The sequence below is a fragment of the Palaemon carinicauda genome, chromosome 7 (assembly GCF_036898095.1).
Source record: "Palaemon carinicauda isolate YSFRI2023 chromosome 7, ASM3689809v2, whole genome shotgun sequence".
Lineage (NCBI taxonomy): Eukaryota > Metazoa > Arthropoda > Malacostraca > Decapoda > Palaemonidae > Palaemon > Palaemon carinicauda.
This window is the reverse complement of record NC_090731.1, coordinates 173,911,482-173,918,981: the sequence shown is the minus strand read 5'-3', so window position 1 is coordinate 173,918,981 and position 7,500 is coordinate 173,911,482. Positions and strand designations below refer to the sequence as shown.

The following is a 7,500-nucleotide window of genomic DNA, read 5'->3' as shown; positions in this document are numbered from 1 at the left end:
GAAAGTAATTTTAATTAAATTGCACCCCTGGAAGGCTTTAAAATCCCTAGACTAGTTAATGTGGGTCTCCTGAAGAAAATTTATGGAGAAAGTGAAAATTCCAGAGATAGTTAACATGACCACTGAGATGGAATTAAATTCTTACTACCTTATTATCGTATTAGATAGACTATAATTCTGACTTTTTAATCTTGCAGAACTTTTAATGTTTTTACCAGATCCCTCAGCGTGGCAATTAGGCTGTAATTGAGTTTGATTAAACTTTATTTCAGAAGTAGCTCTTACCATAAACTGCGGTTTCACATGGGAATAATCCAGTCTGTCGGAGGGAGACAAGAAGGAAGCTATGGAACAAAAGTCTAACACGGAATGAGTTGGCAGAACACACCTCCTGAGCTTCACCCAATCCTCGTCCAAAAACCTGTTCCTCATCTGCACAGATTATAGGTATTTAGTCTCAATTTATGGACCCTTATTCTTTGCCAAGATCTTAAATTTTGTTGGAAATGCCAAATCTCTAACCATTCTCATTAAAAAGATACTACGAAGTACCCCTGACAGAAATTGCTAAAAGCTCCTGCCTTTATAAAATCTAGGTTTATTTCAATACTGTTCTTCCTTTGAAATGACAAGCTGTTGTAACCTCTCAACGTTTTTCCTGTTTTATCTTTCAGATTAATCATGTTTCAGATGGAAAGTGATGTCATTCATGACGATGTGGTGCACACCAGTAGTTAGGAAAACTTTGATATTAAAGATCTTGAGAGACCTACTTCATCCTTGGAGAATAGACAAAGTCAACCTGGCAAAGAAACTACCATTGGAAAAGTCTTTACTTGGGTCATGGATTTTGAGACCCAGATGATTGTACCAAAGGATGATAACTTTGTTCATCAAATAACTGCCTACTCTTATGAACAAGACAGTAGTGTTTTATTGATGTAGCTGGATGAAATTGTTTTAGTGAGGCTAGATTTTATCAGAGGTTCTGTCTTAACTTTTCTGAAGTTGCTGTACCTCTGATCAATCTAATCAGTACTAGTGTTGTCGCAAGTGGACAGAAGATTGTCGACGTGCTTTGGAAGCTATGAAAGCTCGTAAGTCTTCTGTGCTGAAGGCACTAAATTCAAGCTGTTTGTTATCAAAGTAGAAGCTAGTAATGTGGCTGTATGACCAGTTTTGATGCAGACTGGTGACTATTTACTTAACGCAGTTAATTATTCTTGAGTAAACTGATTCCTCCATAGTTCCTATAGTGCAGTGGATCTCCTTTAGATCTAAAATTCTTTGGAGAAGTTTGTGAAAATTCTATAGCTAACATAGCTATTTAGACTACAGGTGATAAAACTCTTCCTACAGTAGATCAACTTTGTAAATTTTACGATATGATCTTGCAGGACACTTCATGTATCTACCAGGTCCCCAGCTTGGAAAAGTTTTATTATTTTTACTTTAAATTTCAGATCTAAATCTATCAACTGTAGATTCAAATTTGGCATTGACACCTGGGACTAATTAAACACGCTGGGACTAATCCAGTCTGCCAGACCACACAGATTACCTCCTTAAAAGAAGAAATCTAAGGAACGTGAAGTAGATCCTTATACGAATGGGTTGGCCGAACGAAGTGACAGGTCCTGGGACTCACCCTGCATCCTTGACCATAAACCAGGTGAGTCTTTAATCTAAAGATTATCTCAAGTTATATTCTGGCCCCCTTAAAGACACTTATCCTTTGCTAAGAATTTAAAATTATGTTGGAAGTACTTAACATTTTTTAAGCTTATTCATTAAGAAGATACTATATAGTACCCTTGACAGAAAATAAATATGAAAACTACTACGCTATCACACTTAGGTCCATTTCAATACACTGTTAGTTTTTAAATGACAAATGCTGTTGCAACCTTTCAAAGTCTAATGTTCTGTTTCAGGTGAGACTTTTTTTCATTGAGGACATTGTGGTGCACGCCAGTACTTAGGAAAAACTTATCAAAAGACCTAGAGGGAACTTTTTCTTCGCGTTAAAGTAGGTGTAACTTTTCAACCTAGCAAAACTACCATTGGGAAAAGTCTTTTAACATACTTGGGTCATGGATGTTGGGACAGATGATTGCGCCGAAGATGCTAAAGTTACGTGAAACAAATAGCCTACTACTATCAACAAGCATGCAGTACATTTATCAGTATGGCTGGATTTTATCAGGTTCTGTCCAAACTTATCTGGAAGTTGCTGAACCTTTTTTTTTTTTTTTTTTTTTTTTTTTTTTTCTTAAATCTCGCTAGCCTTGAGATTGACTTTAGTAGGCTGAAGTTTGGAGACTTTCCTTTAAAGCTATAAAGTTTTTTTTTTGTTTGTGTTAAAGCCATCTGAATTCGACAAGCTGTTTTATCAAAGATCCCAGTGATGTGGCTGTAGGAGCAGTTTCTGGTGATTTACTTCAGTCTCTCTTTTTAAGCAAAGTGAAGCAGCCTCGGAGTTCCTAGAGTACAGTGAAGGAACAGCTTTGGCCTTCCTTCATGCTCTTGATATTGATTTATAAATAAATTTTACATAAATAATCAATCTCAAAGGTTCTTTTTTTCTGACCACACTCCATTGTCTTTAAATTAAAAACTAAACTTCAAGGTTAACTCTGCGGGCCTTGGTCCTGCTTCAGTATAACTTTGGGATTTTACATCTCAAAGGTAAAGATAACCTTAGTGTTTACATGTTTTCCAGATATTGACTTTAGTTTTTGTATATAAAATGTTCTAATGTATCATAGGTTTGTTAATGGATCCATGATGTTCTGCTTCCTCTTGAAGGGAGGGATATGTTAGAAACACTCTTAATGTCTCGTTTGTTTCCCATTATATACTTTCATGAAATTTAGTATGCAATCCTTTGAAATGGTTTTTATATTTACTTAGATATCTTAGTTATATATTTTAGGAGTAGACTCACTGGCTCGGTAACTGTTAGTGGTTAATCTTGTATAATCTTACAAGCAATTCGTGATTTGGTCAAGCATGAATTGTTTCATTGCTTTCTATTACTTTTTTTGTCAGTTTTGTAGTGATTTCAATTTTTTAAAACAGTTGTATATATGTTTGAAGTATTTCTAGACTTGTTCAAATATAAGAATCTAGTTTTCCTCTAGTTTTTTGTCGCCTTTATTATATATTAAATATTATCAGTCAAAAACAGATTCTATTTGTTACCAGTAGCGTAACAATCTCTTATATATTCATCATATCTAATACATTCAATCGTTCCTTACTCTTAAAAGCATATAACTCAAGAGGTTTAAAGCAAGCCTGAGTGAGAGTTGGTTAGACGGAGGGATATCAGTGTCCTTCAGTGAAATCTATGATAAGCGAAGGGAGGTAGTCCCGTGTAGCTCGTAAGTGGGAGAAGTGTGCTAGGTATTGTCTAATGAATAAGTTTAAGAATCTAGAGCAAGCTTAACCTTCTGGAAACTGGAGTGTCTGAAATTGAACTAGGCAGATATTGTAAAAGATTGCCTGGATTTGTGTGCGCTCATTGAAAAACTGACAGGAATCTACAAAAGCCATGAATGGAGGAATATGGAAGGATACCTGACTGAATGCAATGAATACAGAGGCATCACTCTTCCGTCAGTTGTCACGAAAATAGTTTGCTTGTTCTAAAAAGGTTAGAAAGTGATGAAGCTGAAAGATGAACAAGCAGGATTCAGAAAAGGTAGAAGTTGTACTGACTAAAATTCATTAAAAGCCATATTGTACAGCAAGGCTCAGAATATAGAAATTACGATGGCTTTTGAATTCCTCTTGAATATTTTTATTTATTAAGGCTGCATTTACACCAAGCGAATCTCATCGATTCAATTCGTGGAGAATCCTCCCAATTCATGATTCCCCACGTTAAATTCAATGGAATAGTTTACACCAAGCGAATCGAGTCAATTCAAATCCTGGAGATTCATGGCGATTCAGAATCACTGATGCGCGGGGTCCCATTTTTTCATCAGTCAAGGAGTCAGGTCGAATTGCAAGACGGTAATTGGTATTCTGCTTCTTGAATGAGGGTCCCATCAACTCGACCAACATCTTAAATTGTTCTGTGGTCATCCTAAAGAAGTCATAAAACTTCTCCAGATTATTGACCTAATCTGGGAACAAATGTCCAACGCTCCCAAATTCAGGTCTTCAGGAATTTATTGGATGCACCCATATTCGTTGTCTCCGTCAATGCTTCTCAGCCACAGCAACAATGTTATTTCTAAAACAGAAAAGACGTCCATACTCCTCGAAGGCTGCCTTGGTACTGAACGATGTGTTAATCAGATTTAGTAGGTTGGAACTATACCGATTCAAAATGAGTCAAATGATTCTCCATGAATTGATTCGATTCGCTTGGTGTAAATGCAGCCTAAGTCTGTTTATGACCATAGCTAGAGCAAGGTTAATGTTAGTGGATTCCTATGAAATTGATTAACAGTGAACTGTGGAGAACTCCAAGGGAATATGTTGTCACCTATATTTTTTATCTTCCTCGTGGATTTTGCAGTGCGCAGAACAGCTGGAGATGAAGAAAGTTTGGAGACTAAACTGGTAACAGGAAATTAGCTGACCTAGAGTATGCTGATGACACTGCCCTTATTAGCAGAACACTATACAGGTTTTGCAGTGCTTGCTTACCAGAATGCATGAAATATCACAGGAGGTTGGGCTCAAAATAAATAGAAGAGACAGAAATGATGAGAACGTATTATGCAATGGATGATGAAATATCATTGGAAGGAGAAAGGATCACAACTCTATTGTGTTAAGTTCCCGTCTGTAGTCAACAGTTGCCATAACTATAGAAGTAGGCCTATACGATACTAACAAACATATATTTTACCCATTTGACAAATATTAATTGCACATCACAATGTACAAAGTAAACTATTAACTGAAGTTTCCTGTCCCAGAAATATTACTTAATTCATTTAACGTTATGCAGATAACCTTTCATCAAAATGACATTGATGGCTTTCTTTTTAGTCGTCCATACCAAAAAAAAGAAAAAAAAATAATTGCTTCCCCCTGGTTGCCTGGTACTGTCATGCAATGGTCTTCTGTTTATTATTATTATTATTATTATTATTAATAGCCAAGCTACAGCCCTCGTTGGGAAAGCAAGATGCTATAAGCCCAAGGGCTCCAATAGGAAAAAATAGCCTAGAGAGGAAAGGAAATAAATAAATGATGAGAACAAATTAACAATAAATCATTCTAAAAACAGTAACACCGTCAAAACAGATATGTTATGTATAAACTATTAACATAAGTCAAAACAGATATGTCATATATAAACTATAAAAAGACTCATGTCGGCCTGGCCAACATAAAAACATATGCACCTATTAGGCCTATGTGTGATTATTTCGAGAGCAAACCCAGTCTACCCCACAGAGGTGAATAGGTCTACTACCAGACAATGCCTATGTAATAATTCTATGAACAAAGTCAATGCCCATAATTACATAAGTATTATGCGGTATTCAACGCCTATGGACATGTTAAGATGATTTTTAGGCCTATTATAATATTTCCAGAGCAAACCCGGAAGTTAAAAGATGTACATCGTCAGTCTACAGAGGCGAGTAGGCCTACTACAAGACAATGCCTATATAATAATTCTATGAGCAAAGTCAACACAAATAATTACTCAAGTATTATGCGGCATTCAACGTCTATGGACATATATCAAGAGGATTTTTCTAATAATTATACAGTACTTTAATCTTGTGCTGTATTTTTCTTTTAATCACAGAATTGTCGTACAAAATCGTATGATAAATACAGTAGGCATCGTACATCGTATTATTTTACCCTACATGTTAGATCATTATCGTACAACAGGCAACCTGGCAACTGACAGGTCACGTGACACTTCAATAACTTCATTTATAAAATTTCCAACTTGTCCTGCCCCATCTAAGAAAGTGTAAAGCAAAACCAATAACGCTTTATAAAAAGGTAAAGCAGAACTAATAATGTTTTACTAAAATTGCTTTAAATAAGGTCGAAAGATGAAAATTAAAAAGTAGATTATCTCCTTCAACATATTTAGGCATTTCATCATATATCTGTATTTTCCTTAGATTTTATTACCCTTGAGCAAATTCATCTGTTTTTTATGACCCCACTGTTAAACATACTGTTTTTAAAATGATTTATAGTTAATTTGTTCTCATCATTTATTTATTTCCTTATTTCCTTTCCTCACTGGGCTATTTTTTCCCTATTGGAGTCCTTGGGCTTATAGCATCTTGCTTTTCCAACTAGGGTTGTAGCTTGGCTGGTAATAATAATAATAATAATAATAATAATACCCTGTAACTATATTTTTTGTGCAATATGGCCAAAATAGCATATTTATAATCATAATTATACTTTCCCCAAAAGTTTATTTTTCATGTAACGCTTTTAACATGTATTTTCATTTTACTTTTGTTTCCCCAATAAAAAAATTCGATATAAGAAATAAATACAATATATACTTGTTATCACTATATACTGGCAGTTGCTTTGAACCAGGTAAGGAATACTGATAAGTACTGACATTTCCAGATCTGCATAAATACTAATTTAATAATATGTGAGTAGATAATGTTGAAAAAAAAAATAAATAAATAAAACACTTAAGAAAATGTTACTGAAACTACGCATATTACTAGTGTCTTCCCTAAAAATATTTTATAACGTTTTCTATTACCGATAAAAAATAAAAGAAAATGGTAACATGATGAAATCTTGGGCAAACTATTAAAGTTACGAAAATTTATTTTCCACATTAATGTGTCCACCAGGACTGTCCAATTTCATCAATACGCTGGCCACTGCAGATTGGTGATGGGGTGAGACTTTAGTTTGATCTCTCACGGCAAACCAACCTAGTATGGGTGGCCCTGACTAGTAGAGCTTTGCTGACCTTGGCGATCTACAAACCCTATTCCCTCACAGAAAGAATATATATATATATATATATATATATATATATATATATATATATATATATATATATATATATATATATATATATATATGTGTGTGTGTGTGTGTGTGTGTGTATTTATATATATATATATATATATATATATATATATATATATATATATATATATATATATATTACTAATCTACAACACTAATTGGGAAAGCAAGATGCTATAAGCCCAAGGGGCTCCAACAGGGAAAAATAGCCCAGTGAGGAAGGGAAATAAGGAAATAAATAAACGATATAAAAAGTAATAGAAATTAAAATAAAATATTTTAAAAACATTAACAACATTAAAACAGATATTTGATATATAAACTATAAAAGGACTTATGTCAGCCTGTTCAACATAAAAACATTTGCTGTGAGTTTGAACTTTTGAAGTTCCACTGATTCAACTACCCGATTAGGAAGATCATTCCACAACTTGGTCACAGCTGGAATAAAACTTCTAGAGTACTGTATAGTATTGAGCCCCATGATAGAGA

The 7,500-nt window shown here is 34.4% G+C and overlaps 1 long non-coding RNA gene across 4 annotated transcripts in view; it reads left to right on the top strand.

The window, feature by feature from the left end:
• Positions 1–2,573, top strand: part of LOC137644189 (uncharacterized) — a 3,096-nt gene extending 523 nt beyond the window's left edge. Inside the window, exons 2-5 of one of the 4 annotated variants that reach the window (XR_011045149.1) lie at positions 276–447; positions 675–1,097; positions 1,464–1,672; positions 1,935–2,573. This is a non-coding gene — a long non-coding RNA (uncharacterized lncRNA). Of the gene's footprint in view, positions 1–218; positions 448–674; positions 1,339–1,463; positions 1,673–1,934 lie in introns of all 4 variants that reach the window. The other 3 variants (XR_011045147.1, XR_011045148.1, XR_011045150.1) reach the window with 3 other exon arrangements.
• Positions 2,574–7,500: the final 4,927 nt, after the last annotated feature.